Here is a 14,540-nt window from a genome sequence, read left to right on the forward strand (position 1 = left end):
ATATCAAAATGGTATTTTGCGCAACTGTTCTTATAGCAGATCTATTGTACAGTTTAGAGTTGTCAGTAGTTGTGAAGGATGTTCAGTGTGTGTGTGTGTGTGTATATAATATAGTGTATATGCATATCATTGATTGTTTTTATGTAGGTCCCGCTATGATCATGTTGTATTTTGCATTTGCTGTGTATCGTTTCTCATTTTTGTGCAATTTAACCTTGTTTTGACATGGACATTGATATCGCTTGACTGTTTTTGTTTGTTTGTTTTATGCCATAAGCAGTCATTGCTACATGAAAGCTAACAAAAGCTCCAGGGCAAATACACGTACACAGATATTTGTCCTGGAGCAGATCATTAATTGTGGTCAAAAAAAGTGTTCCTTTTGACAAACTTTGGGTATTTCCAAACTTGTTTTCTTTGTTGGGTACTTTCCATTCAGGTTTCCTAGCAACAAGACTACAAAGATGGAAGTGTTATAATGTGAAAGTTCAAAACATGGAATTGTTTTCACTGTATTTAGCACTGTGCAGGCAGCAAGCTGGGACTTTTAAAAACTGAATTTGGGACTTCCAAATTTCTGACATCTGATGAAGGCAATCAGTTTAAAAAGGTCATGTACTAAATACAAAGTATTTTGTCTTTGTTGGGCACCTCATCAAACGTACTCCTGATTTGACTCAACTGCAGGACCTCTGTATCTGTCGGTGATTCACTGTGTATTTGATCTTCAAGTCAATGGAGCTCCCTTGCTGAAAGAAACTCTCCTTTCTTGATGCTCTTGACTCTTCTTCTCATCAGTTGCAGTATGAGTTCAGAGCCTCATCTTGGCCTGAGTGGTTACTTGTACTGGTTATTGATTTTCATTCTCCTTTGACATGTTGCCAGCCAGTTGGTACTGATATAAAAAAAAAAAATGGCTTGACTAATTTTTGTTAATGTTTTCTTGTAAAACACTAATAGCTTTTCTATATTTTGCTCCATACTGCAGTAATACTTGAGGTCAAGTTTCCAAAATATCACGACAACATTCACTACCTTCATCTGCAAGAGTGGACAGGACCCAGCCTCAAGTAGAATTAAATGAAAACTGGGAAATGGGTTCTTGCCAGCTCAGTCTTTGGTGTATTATTTGTTTTTTAAACACAGAATGAAATAAAAATACATTTGCAAATAAGAATTTAGACCTGTCTTTTTGTATTTATGGTTTTGTGTTTGGTATCTACTTTTCTATCTGTCAGGTCAGTGCTGCCTGTACTACTACTACTACTACTACTATAGCTACCTACTGCCACCACTAGGGGGTGCCAGATAGCTTCTGATAAACCCGACCTGAGCAAAGATCAGTGAACAATTCAGTGATACCTTGTATGTATCTTTTGGATCATTTTCATGCTCAGATACTATAAAAGCATCTATCTCTAATTCGCCCTGTACATGTAGAGTTGGATCAGTAAACATGGTTAGACGGGAATCAGAATATGCATCATACATTTTTTGGCTGGATTCAGTGACTTGGTGAAAGAGAGCAAAATATACTATATTGTACCGATTCTACAGAGCAGTCATTGCAGTAGTAATGTGTGATATAAGCCAATATGCATTCAATCAGCCGTGCTTTTTTTGAACTTAACTCTGAATTTTGCGTGAATGAGTGGTTATTTAACTCTCTTATCTTCCATTTAATAGCCCTCTAATTTCTCAAAGATTCTGGCCAAATAAAGCGTGAGGATAATGCTATTTAAAGCTTGCTGGAAATCTTGGAGATCATAACATGAAAAGCCTTTCAGCAGAGACAAAGCAGCAATGAAGCTTTAATACAGCGAGTAGAAAAAAAATGAAGGTTCTTTTTGGAGCCTGAGCGCAAATCACTGTTACAGTACAACTATTAATTAGAAAGAGGCCTCACAAGAGTCAGCCTTTTTAAGGTTAATGGTTTTATCTAAGGTATTAAGTAAGTGAATTGTGTTTTAAGTCATTTCCTCACATTTTACTCCTTTATTCATTAAGCTTGTCTTCTGTTCAGCTCTTGCTGGCCATGAGGATCTCAATTTATTATCAACCACCAAACTCCATTTATAAACAACACCTGCAGTTACAGGTGTTAAGAAACTACTCGCAAAGGCCTCTTGTAATCATCCATTAATCTGCTGTTGTAAATGTTAAAGAGTTGTTCGTTTAATCTCTGCTGGCTGCCTATGCTCATAAACGTCTGTTTTATTTTCTATATTTTTCTTAGCATATTTTATGCATTTCCTTAATACTCATTTGAGCTGTTGCAACGTTTCAGTTTGAAAACAAGCTGTAACACGTGCACGATTTGGTTGAACCAACTTACTTACACTTTTTCATTAAGGTGCTAAATTGTAAATGTGATGGGTTTTTTTTTCCAGGTAAAATGGTTGTGAATTAATGAGGAAAGGGTTTGATTACTGGACGATGCACTGGCGGGTTTATTAATGTCTATTTTTAGCCATCATTGGCCATTAGCTTCAAACTAAATATATGTGCCAGGCTCTTTCAGCATTCAGAGTCACAAAGAGGTGATGCAGGAGGAAAAAACATGCATCAATATGCCTCTTTGTGAGTACTTGGAATGCAAAATACATCTTTTTAACTGAAGTGTCACTTAGAAGTCAAGTATTTAAAGGAGTTCGAATTGTTTTTAGAGAATACAGCTGTTCAAGTGTGTCCTGACTGTCGCGTTATTGGCTGTGAAAATCAATCACCAATATTTTAGCTATGACGCAGGAGAAAAACAAGAGTGATAAACATCAGCAGTCAAAAAGAGGCAGGAGGACGAAGACATCATCATCATCTGCAGCAGGAGTCAAACTACACTTTACGACCAGCGATTAGTATTTACAGGCTTTTACACGCCGCCCGTAAACATGCCATCAACAATTTAGCCAATCAGAAGCGAGCAAATGTTGTGTTGTGGTAGACGCGACCAATCAGGGAGCTCACCGCGGAGTCAACGGGTCTCACGCCGCTCAGCCGCGTCGAGCTCGGCGTTACCGACACAAAGAAACGCGTTTGTACATCGCTTTAACACGTTAGAGCTCGCTGGAATAACATTGTTGACATCAACAGCGGAGAGGAGAAGCCTCGTTAAACGGATAAACCCTCCCAGAGAGGGTCGGTGGGAGACTTCTGTTCGGTGAGTCTCGCAGTGTTTACAACGAACGAGCCTCGCGGGTTACTGAACACTAAATAAGGGTTTCTTTAAAAGTCTTCTCCTTGCATTTGGGAGCGATAACGAAAGACGTCTCTTTCTTTACAAACTGCTCACCTTTGAACTTGTCGATGAAATCCGTACACACGTTCACCCTGTGTGTTTGTGTGTGCAGCTCTGATTCACCTGGATGGAGAGGTGGGCTCCGTTATTGCGTTGCACGTGTGTGTGGAGATGTGGCCATGGTGCTATGGAACCTGAACAAACTTTATTAGTTCAGGTCGACACCGAAGCAAAAATCAACTTTTGGAAAATCTCCAATCTATGATTTGATATGAAGTTTGTGATGCTTTTCTTTGGAGTTTTTCGGGAGAGAAAGAGGGAAAGCGCTTCAGTATTCCCCTAAGATTCCTCTGAAAGTCACAGAACGTTCACATTTGCAACCCCGATTTATCTTGTAACCTGTTCAGTCTCTGCGCAGTGTTGTATTTTTAGTGATGTGCTGATACTTTAGCAACTGATTTAGTGTCGACATTATCTGACAGGAGAATTTACAGGATATTTACAGTCTCAAATAACATCACAAATATGAAGAAGTCATAAAAAGGTAAAGCTCATATATACTTATGTGTATATATATATGTGTATTATATATATATATATATATATATATATATATATATATATATATATATATATGATAAAATATAGTTATCTCCTCATCCCAAACAACTGATGATGAGCAAAGAAGAAACAACTGGAGCAAAACTTGTCCCATGTAAAATATCAGCCTTCGATTGGAACGATATTGGTCAGTAACCAGTGAGTAACCAACATCTGCTGACACCTGAGGACATCCTGACTAATCAAGCATCCCGAGTTGTCCCTGTGGCTATAAAAAAAAAAAATGAAGAAAGTGTCAAAATATACTTTCACACTTTCTTCATTTTTCTTACAAGGTGGGTGAAGTGACAAGGACACGGAGAGCAGATGGTGAGATCAGTGAGGGGAGAGGATAGAAGGATTGATAAAATGAGAGTGGGAAGAGAGGAAAGCTGTGAAGAATGAGGTAATGATAGGTAGAGATTAGCGCAGGGGCAGACATGCAACTAAGTGTTTGTGTGTGTTTGCGGCGAGGGGGCGAGGTGGGGGCGGAGCCTGCTCACTGATGGCTGACCTTCCTGACAAGGGAGGAGGAGGAGGAGGAAATGCTAGAATGAGATGGAGCATTGTGATTGTGACAGACGCCTTTCCATCAATTTTTAAGTGAATTATAGAAATGTTGCAAACACAGAAATCTCGCTGAATGCATTTTCATCAGCTGGTTTGGACTGAACGTGATTGGCTGTTCGATGCTGCCAGAAGGTGGCGGTACAGGCAATGCTGCACGTGACAGTAGCACTCAGAGTAGAAGAAGAAGAGACTGCCCTGTGTAGCTTTGTCCAGTACCAGCTGGTACTGGACAAAGCTTGGTAATGCTGGCTAAGATTATGGAAATTTCCATTTCCTGTTTGGTGCTTTCACTCTTTTTTTCAAAGTGGCAAAAAACACCTCAAGTGAATGCTAAAATTGTGATATGGGGGGCGATTTCTTAGAATTCAGCCATTTCCAGCAACTTTTGCAAGATTTCAAAATGTGCAGTCCAGTATGTTAGAATTCATCCGGGGCTGCTGTGTCCTGATCAAAACACCGTTAAATCCTGGTGAAATTCGTTGAACTGAGCAGACGACAGGAGATCAGGCCTCTCATCCTCTCTTTCCTATCTCCCTTCTCTTCTTCCTCCTCTTCATCGCAACTTTTTTCCAGGTGGTTATGTCTCACTTGCCTCACCTCCTCGCGCTTTTCTCACGTGTTATTTTTTTCTCTCCATCTGCCTGCAAGCACAATTTTCCCCCCTCCTACCCTGTCCTCATCCTTCCTTCCCACCACTACATCTCTTGAAGTTCCCCGTGCTCTCTCTCTCTCTCTCTCTCTCGCCAACTTCAGTAGACATCTCAGCTGCTTTTCAGCCTCCACACATCAACACATTCTCACTATTTGATCTGACGGCACAAATACGCCCCCCTGATAGTCAGCGGACCACTTTCAAGTACTTTTTTGAATGGCGCTTTGAGTGCTTCCGTATTTCACATTTCAACTGCTGTCGTTGCTCTCGCTTCAAATTGCAGCTGCTCACATCTGTAGCAGCCTGCAGAACTTCAATTTGACAAATTTTAGAATTCTGTATTATTTAAACATTTGCATGCACATTTACATTTTCTGCTCTTGGTTGATAGGCTTTCTCTCTCCTCTTTCAGCTCTGTTGATCGACCCCCCCCCCCCCCCCCCATCTTGATTTCTTGCTTTTCACTCCCCGTTTTTTAAACCCCCTTTCTCCCTTTTATCCCTCCAGAGGGACTAATAAGCAGCATTATGAGTCAGAGTGAGACGAGAGCCAGATGGGATTCAGCTCTGAGGCTAGATAACGTGTTTTTAACTCCGCTTGTCTTATGGCACCCTGTCACTGCTACTTACGCTGAGCAGATTTTCCTGCCGTTGTTGTATAGTCTAGAAAAATCCTGAAATGAGATAGCGGCATGTTGGAGTAATCCCTGGATGCAAGATCATTGATGTCAAGCGATGCTGCTGAGATCCATTGACTTACAGGGAGAAAGTCAGAATAGCGAGAGCCGCCCAGGAGTTGACTCACTGTTCCTACACATCAGTTAATCACCCGCTCGCTCGCCTGTTCCTTGCCTGAGCACATTGCTGATTCTGCTCTGTTAGTAGTCGGTACGAGCTGCTTTCCTCCAGCCTTCATTATTTTTAATTACCTAATAGCCCCTCTTCCTCTGCTGTGTTTGCCGTGTGCCGCACCACCAGAGTGCGACAGGAAGTAGGCTCGTACAGGAAACGCGAGCGCAGATCTGAACCTGCGAAGCCTCAAATTAGAGCGAATCACGGCGCAGAGTAGATGAGGGTGTTTCTAATGGTGACAGCAGGAGCGCTTTGAAATACAGCTGATCTTTGCAAAATGACATCAAAATTTTATGAAGTGGAAAATAAGATGTAGGGTATAGTATATAGGGTTTCTTTCATCTGAGCTAAAGCTAAAGAAGGAGAACTCCCATCTAAATGGCGTCATCTCGCACTTTAACACAAGAAGCATTTCCAAGAAAAAAAACAAAAAGCTATTTTCTTCTCTTGCAGGAATCATGGAAATGCCCTCTGAAAGTCACTCAAAAAGATAAACACCAAAAAGTGTGTTCTTCTCTCTTATGAATATGACCTTTACGCTTCTCGTATGTTGAGTCGAACGCTTGCTTGTAAAGTCGAGCTGACTCAGCAGTAAAGTGATTCCGTTCAGGAGAACTGCCACGCTGAAACGGTGTCTGTTTGTGGTCCAAAATGACTGTCATATAGTCCTTGTGGTTAGGGCTTTGCCATTTTGAATAATACAATTTGCGATATTCGAGGGAATGTTGATTTTTCACAAAATCCTCATCATCGTCGCCGTCATTTCATGTCAAAGAAAAACCCACGAAAGTGCAACCGAGATGTTTCCTTCAGTCTGTAGAATATGAGGGGCATTCGTCGGCGTGGAATGTGAACATGAACAGGCGCTTCCCCGACTAGAACAAACTGTGAACGTGTGTTTATGGAGCTCAGTATTGTCTCGTTTCAATTTGTGTGCACAACCTTGTATCAAAGGTTCATAACAGCTTTAAAAGAAGGCCATGCCACACTCCAACATCTTCAGCAGTTGTTTATCTTGTGCAGGAAGAGGTTTTTATTTAGTAGATATTTGATCTGCGTACGACGAGTCAGATTAGTTTCCTCTCGTGCTTGAAAGCCAAAGTCGATTTGAAATCCTGTGCGCCCTTGTGACTTGAGTTCTGTGATAAAGGGCAACGTGATCGAGTGCCTGCATTTTGGAGTATTTCAACTCATCTGCTCATGTACTTTAAGGTTTATGGTAATCAAACTTCTACTTGTGTCCCACGCAGTCGTGGGCAAATTATTCTGAATTGTTTGTAAATCTTTGGGAAACTTGAAGGAGCGCCAGTTTTCTTGACAGCACGAGTCCCCAGGACTACTGCGGGTCCTCACGGATCCGAGTGTGATTGGTGTGCGGCTCGAGGTCGTTGGTGTCGTTGTCGTGACGACGCACCAAGTTAGAAATGTGTCGAGGGAGCCGAGGGCAGGCGAAGTCAAACAAATGTGAATATGTTCTGTATAGAGTTCATTGACGCCATGAGTTTGTTCCTCCATCCTGGGTTCTGAATGCCTATCGTTGCCATGGCAACTGATACACATTTGTTGTTGCTGATTTTAGCTTTACTTAATTGATTGAAGAACAATGAAAAATAATTCAATTAGACATTTGTGATGATAAAATGAGCTATCAACACCAGCAGCTAAATAGGGTGCTGTCGCCTGTCACAACTCACAACATTCGCACCAACACTTTGACCAAAGTAAATATGGCGTCGCACACAGAAACAGCATGAGGTGTTTTCTTACTTGTACAGAAACATGACGACAAAATCGGGTGCTAGATAGTGATCACACATACAGAACGACTTGTTTCGTCATACTAAGATTAAAGACTAATGAATGCATGTTACTCTGTCTAAGTAACCTCATCTGCACTCGACCACACGCTGGCCGAAAATAGCTGAGTGATGCAAGTCGAACTGGAGTCACAAATGAAAAGTGAATTAAAAAATGTCCTCTTCTGATGAAGAGGATATTCACAAAAGTCTTTTTCATCTGTTAGATGATGTAATGGATTCCGTGATTGTTTTTTTATTTGTGAAATTTGTCTGTGTACTTGCAGATTAAGTTTTATAGCTGGTAGACCTCCTTTTACATCAAGAAAAACTGTAAATCACTAACTAATAAATCTTTGAATCAAATCACATTCATTTAAACTCTTCGACATGATCTTACTCCATCCATCCATTTTCTACTGCTTATCCTGTTAATGGTCGGGGGGGGGGTGGAGCCTATCCCAGCAGCCTTCAGGTGAGAGGCGGGGTTCACCCTGGACAGGTCACCAGTCCATCACAGGGCCAACACATAGAGACAGACAACCATTCACACTCACAGTCACACCTACAGTCAATTTAGAGTATCAATCAGCCTCGTCCCCTCTTGATGTCTTTGGACTGTGGAGGAAGCTGGAGTACCAGAGAGAACCCACACAGGAACAGGAGAACATGGAGACTCCACACAGAAAGATCCTGTGATGGAGCCGGGACTTGAACCTGGAACCTTCTTGCTGAGAGGCGACAGTGCTGACCACTGCACCACCGTGCAGCCCATGATCTTATTTTAATAAGGAATATTTTTTAACCTTCCCTCCCTGAGCTTCTCATGAAACTGTCTGGATTCCCCCTGAGGAAGCTCACCTCTCACTTTGAAAGCCTCTAGTTTGGATTATATTCTTTTTTTAGGACTATTTTCATATCGTTTCATATTTATATTCTTATGGCAAAAAAACCCAACAAAAACAACTAGGATATATCACAGTATGGATCTTCTGGTCTTCTGTTATTCAAAAACATCTCGTCCAAAAGTAAAACTATGGCATGTCCTACAGAAACCAGTTGAATAAATCACTACCCTGGAACTGCTGGTGCCATCAGCAGGTCAATAAGTGACAGCAATGATGTTTTCATGTTACTATTTTTATCCCGGAAATTTCTTATATTAGTCAGCGTGGTCACAGGGAACTGCTGTCCTGTTGACAGGGTGACAGACGTGGACGGCGTCACCGTGGTTTGAGGGGACTGAAAGGGAACGCTTACTCACCCCTCAGTTCACTGCAGATGTCAGGATGTCTTGTTGCATAAGAGCGAAGTGGAATAATGGCGAGTACGAAAGGAAATAGCCATTAATGATCATGTAGTAGAGTATGCGTGTCGGCAGATGCAGCAGGAATGGATTTACACTGCAGTTTTCTTCTTGCTTCCCTTGCAAACACACACCCATGGACACACACCTACAGACGTCACCTCATCAAACAGCTGCCTCACTCACTGCCGCTCTCTGTAGTCACCGCCGGCGACATTAACGGCTTCAGCGGTAAACAAACGGGAAGGTGACGTGTTCCTGACGCCGCGGTCGATTGATTCACCGTGTGTCAGTGCAGCATACAACTCTCTCAATGGCTGATGCACCGGTGACTCACAGGACATTATCAAGACAAGACAACACACGTAGCGCCTCTCTTTACAGGAAAATGGTCAATTCCCCCCCGGGGACACTCAGTTAAGTAAATAACAGAAATGAATTAAAATGCTGTCACATAGACTCAACAAACATATGAACATTTGTATTTTTGCTCCAGTTTCTCATCAGTTCAAGGAAAAGGAGCAAAAACCTCTCAGTTTTCATTCATGATTGCTGATATCTGATGTCGATATTTATACTGAGCGGCCGATGGCTGATATAACAGGTATCGATTTCATCGGTAAAGACAATGCTGTATGATATTACCAGGCTTAAAAGACACAATTGAATGTTACAAATAATTTTTCTTTTCCAGAGGAATTCACCTTGCTTTTCTAAAATACTTGGAAAAGCCCATAAATTACATATTTACCACGTTATTTCCACATCATAATGACGGATGATGAGCAATGACGGAGAGACTTTACCATCAATTGGACCGCTATCGAGAGATAAAAAAGACCAGTACTCGCCGGTGCTGATCATGTACCAAACCCCGAACCTCCGTGTCAGCGAGAGCTTCGGCTTTGCAAAGAAAACCCCTCCATCTGACAGGTGGAATGCAGCGGCTTCAGGTTGTTTACTGTGGAATGGTAGTCCTCTGCTCTCAATGGCGCCACCAAGTTACTGGATATTAGCAGGAACTGGAACAAACAGCCATAAATGCCGCCTCAGAGCATCCCTAATATACCCGGGGGCTGGCATGAAGAAGGATTGTACCTGTGCAACATCTGGGTGTTTTGCAGCTTCCAGGAATTGATCTTTGCAACATGGCGGCGTGCATCAGCACCCTGAGGCGATGGTAGTGGATGAAGGGTTCTCCACCGAGCCTCAGGGTCTCATCATGGTTTCTGTATGTTTAAAAATGCACCTTACCTGTCCCTCTTGGCTTCACGTGCCATAACCCTGATGCCCTGTCAGACAGCGGCAAACAGGGATTCTTCCTTGACGATGAAGATTCTCCGAACTCTATGATGCAACGGAGGCCTCCACTCGTCACAATGAGGAGCTGCAGTCAGGCCAAGCCTCCGGTGAGGATGATAAGCTCTTAGGTCAGCCTCCCTGGGACGCGTTCTCACAGTTTGTGGAGAAATTCTTTTATCGTTCAAACCAGTTGTGTCATTCTGTGTGGTTGGCTTGTCTCAGACAGATGTGCGGGTCTTGGGTTGGCATGGTTACCGGCAAAGTCATGGAAACAACTTTGGAGACAGTTTTTGGGTCATGAAATTAACATTGAATGGACGGGCAAGATAAGCCTTTTACTTCGTCAACTTGAACTCACAGACAATGTTTGTATTTTTGAGTGTTAATTCCTGATAACTATCATCCGGTGTTTTGCCGCCGCCTTATCAGTTGATGAAGACCGGGGTGACGCCGCTTGTCATCTCGCCGTCATCCTGTGTGATCTGCATCTGTTGCTGTTGAGAAAGACTGCAACAGTGAATCACCAATCAAAGTCGTCCTCACCGGGGATGAAGGCTGACGAGCCAGCAGCAGAGGCGCAGCCCTCAGGAAGACGACGGGGAACATGAAGTGTCATTAGTGTTGTGTCAAACAGACCTCTGTTCCAGCTAACGTCCTGCTCCCCGTGAACACTCCCGTCTCAGCTCATTTCACCTTTTCCTGTCCAATTTTTGTCACGCATTGTTTGGCTTCCTGTCGTTCTCAGTCACCTGGTCTGACGTCTCGTCAGATCTGATCGGAGGTGCGCTCTGTCCTTTGCTTTCTGTAGATCGGGGGGGGGGGGGGCATTTGCTCATTTACATATAAATGATTGCAGTGTCTCAGCTGCTGTGCTCTCGCTCATTTGTTATTTTGTTGTGCTTCCTTTGTGCTTGTATTTTTTTCTCATAATGTGTGTGTGTGTGTGTCTCTCTCTCTCTCCCTCTATGAGTTCACAGCTTTTATAAGACGCTGTGATGACTTTTCCATTCAGATAAAATCAACCGACTCATCCTGGATCCCAAAGCAGGCGTGTGATCTTTTTTGGCTGCAGGAAAAAAGAAGAGAAAAAAAAAAACAAACTTTAGACAATTTTGAGTTAAAGTCTGGGTAAAAGTTTCTGTTTCAATATTGAAACAAAAGAATTTCCCATCAGAGATTCTCTTTAAAAGCCTCATAGAGTTCTCACACATCCTCTCTGAATGTTTGTGTAACAGGAATCCTCGCCGGCTTCTCCTTCCATTTACTGATATGTACCAAAATAGACCAGACGGCACTCTAAGGCCTGGTTTCCACACATCATATTCACACTAATAATAGCATTGATATTGTCCTTAGGCTCTAAAGGGAATGGAGTGAGCCCGACAGAAGAGTTGGTGTGCTGTAAAAAAAAAAAGGGGGGAAAAAAAGTGTTAGAGCTGGAAATATGACCAAAATATCGATGTCACCTTCATTTTAAAGAGACGAATAAAAACACAAATGTCCATTTATGTTTACACGAGTGCCCCACCTTGGATGCCTGTGATGGTGTAACACATAACACTGGAATCACACAAAAGCTGGCCCACCCAATGTTGCGATACCAGTTTGAACCTCCAGAGGTGATAGTGGGTCAAACTTGTTGCGCCACAAGTTGGACCACCACTGAAATGTGGCCCTTAAGCTAATTCTGGCATTTGTGTTCATGCTGCTGCGTTGCGTGTGTTGATTTGCGCACACTGTCCCCATTCCATAAATTTAGAAATTCAAAAGATTATCAGAGCCTTTGCACAGCTGCGTGGTAGAATGAAATAAGTGAAGTCACTTTACATGTACAGTCAAGATCCACCCCTTATTTCTTGTTGCTGCCGGCCCAGCAGCCCGTTGGCTTCACAGCGGCATCAAGAACAGCTACTTGTGTTTTTGCTTTTCCATCGTGCTGGGAAGGTTTGTGCCTGACTCCCTCCTGCCTATAATCTCCCTGCTACAGGTGAACTTCTCCTGGGACGGCCATCTGGATCTCAGGATCCCAGGATCTCTACTGCTACCAGCCAGTCAAATTCACTCCGAGTGTGACCACCGGTATCCTCGGCACTCGGCAGAAGAAACTTATTTTGGTGAATAGAGGAAATAATAGCTCAATTAGAGTTGACAAACAAAATTATCAGGTAAATTGAGAGTTTCACCTTCTAGCCCGGGCGGCACGGTGGTGCAGTGGTCAGCACTGTGGCCTCACAGCAAGAAGGTTCCAGGTTCAAGTCCCGGCTCCATCACGGGATCTTTCTATGTGGAGTCTGCATGTTCTCCCTGTTCCTGTGTGGGTTCTCTCTGGTACTCCAGCTTCCTCCACAGTCCAAAGACATCAAGAGGGGACGAGGCTGATTGATACTCTAAATTGACTGTAGGTGTGACTGTGAGTGTGAATGGTTGTCTGTCTCTATGTTTTGGTCCTGTGATGGACTGGTGACCTGTCCAGGGTGAACCCCGCCTCTCGCCCGTTGACGCTGGGATAGGCTCCAGCCCCCCCGCGACCCTTAATGTGTAGGAATAAGCGGAAGATGACGATGGATGGACCTTCCAGCCCATGCACAGCACAATTATTATTTTTTCTAAGAATAGGGTTGGACATCTCTGCTTTCTGGTACGATGACGAGACACCGTACTCACTCATGCGCGCGCTCTCTCACTCACTCACTTAATATCGCGCATATTTTAGAGACTTTATTTTATTATTATTTCATTATTTGCTCATGGTTATTTGGAACATAATTTAGCAGAAGAATAAACAGCTCTTTGAATGACAGCTTTCTAGAAGGAAATCAAGGCCTTTAGCATTAGAATTTCTCTGTTCCAGATAAAGATTTGGAGTGGACGTTTGACCGAGCAGAGGTTTGTTGCTCAATGGTGACTTGGTGTATTTTCTCTCAGCGGTAACCTCTGGATGACCGCGGGATTGTTTGCAGTTATTTCACCATCCTAGTCCTCCGTGATTTCTCAACAACTGTTGGGGAACGGGGGAAGGGGTGGGGGGGGGCGGCAGGGAACAAAAGGTCAGTTCACACGGGCTTTTCCTCTTGAGCTACAATGTCGATGGCACTTACGGTATTGAGGTGAAATGTCTTGATAGTAATTGGAGGGACAACCTTTCATCATCAAACAGCTTGTCCTTACAAACATCCGTCCGTTATTGACATACGTGTGTCCTCTCATTTTGAAAGGGACCAAATACGTGTGAAACTTAAGAACCTCTGTTAGGGCCTGATGGGAGCGGCCATGTTGGTTGGTTAGCAGGATTAACTGTCAAAGCTGTATGTTTGGTGGGATGATAGACGTCATGATTTCCAGCTTCCTTTAGTCTCTGTTGTACTATGTGCTTTGCACTAATTAGTGGCCCGAGTCAGCACGCGAACACACCAAACTAAGGAGACAATAATTTAGATTGAGACTTTCCAAACATCAGGCTGTTCTCTCTCGGTCTTGTTTTAATTGAAGGGAACTTTTCACAACCCAGCATTCGGTCTTTAATCAGATGCTGGTGCGGTTCATTAGGGCGCCTGTGGAGGCAGTGATCGTACCGACTCACTTTGATGTGAACCCAATCCAACCTGATTGCAGGAAGCGAACTGAATACAGACGTTTATGGGCCGTCTATGTACACTTGGGTGACATTTTCTGGTGCAAATTTTTTTTGGACCAATTAGAGAAACTCTGTGAACACATTTCTGGCTCTGCCTCCTCGTACCTCCTTCAATCATTCAGACCGGCCCCTCAGGAGATGTTTTAATATTAATTTTATTTGCTTGAATTTGTGAACTGAAGACCAAATTGGACTTGATTGAAACTGAGACAAATGTATCCGCTTAGGAGCATATCGATTAGCATAGCAACACACTCTTCTTTATGTCACTCTTCAATTATTTATTAAAAGACCAGCGGAACGAATGCTGAAGTCTTTGTCTTGAGAAAGAAACATAAAAAAAGGCTTGGTACTCGTACAGTTGAACCACTCACGGTCACCCGCTCACCTGGCACACCCCACTTACAAACTTCAATGTAGGACATAATATTCTCACTCGGGATCAGCATAATTCACACTGGAAAGTGCATCGTGTTTACATGTGATGAGGCCGATTCACAAAACTGCTCAAAAAGTTCGGTTTCAATCAGATTCACGTCCATCAAACTTGACACTGAGATGAAAGCACCCTCAACCCTCTTTTCTTTTCCCTTC

At 43.0% G+C, this 14,540-nt stretch overlaps 1 protein-coding gene across 1 annotated transcript in view; it reads left to right on the plus strand.

Annotated features, from left to right (window-relative positions):
- The first annotated feature begins 2,978 nt into the window (after nt 1–2,978).
- LOC147261386 (SPRY domain-containing SOCS box protein 4-like) overlaps nt 2,979–14,540 on the plus strand; it is an 82,055-nt gene continuing 70,493 nt past the window's right edge. The window contains exon 1 of the mRNA XM_086203370.1: nt 2,979–3,157. The gene's annotated coding sequence lies outside the window, so the exon portion shown is untranslated. The remainder of the gene's footprint in view (nt 3,158–14,540) is intronic.

Source organism: Aulostomus chinensis, chromosome 5 (genome assembly GCF_037954235.1).
Source record: "Aulostomus chinensis isolate RoL2024-O1b breed Wild chromosome 5, RoL_Achi_v1.0, whole genome shotgun sequence".
Classification (NCBI taxonomy): Eukaryota; Metazoa; Chordata; class Actinopteri; order Syngnathiformes; family Aulostomidae; genus Aulostomus; species Aulostomus chinensis.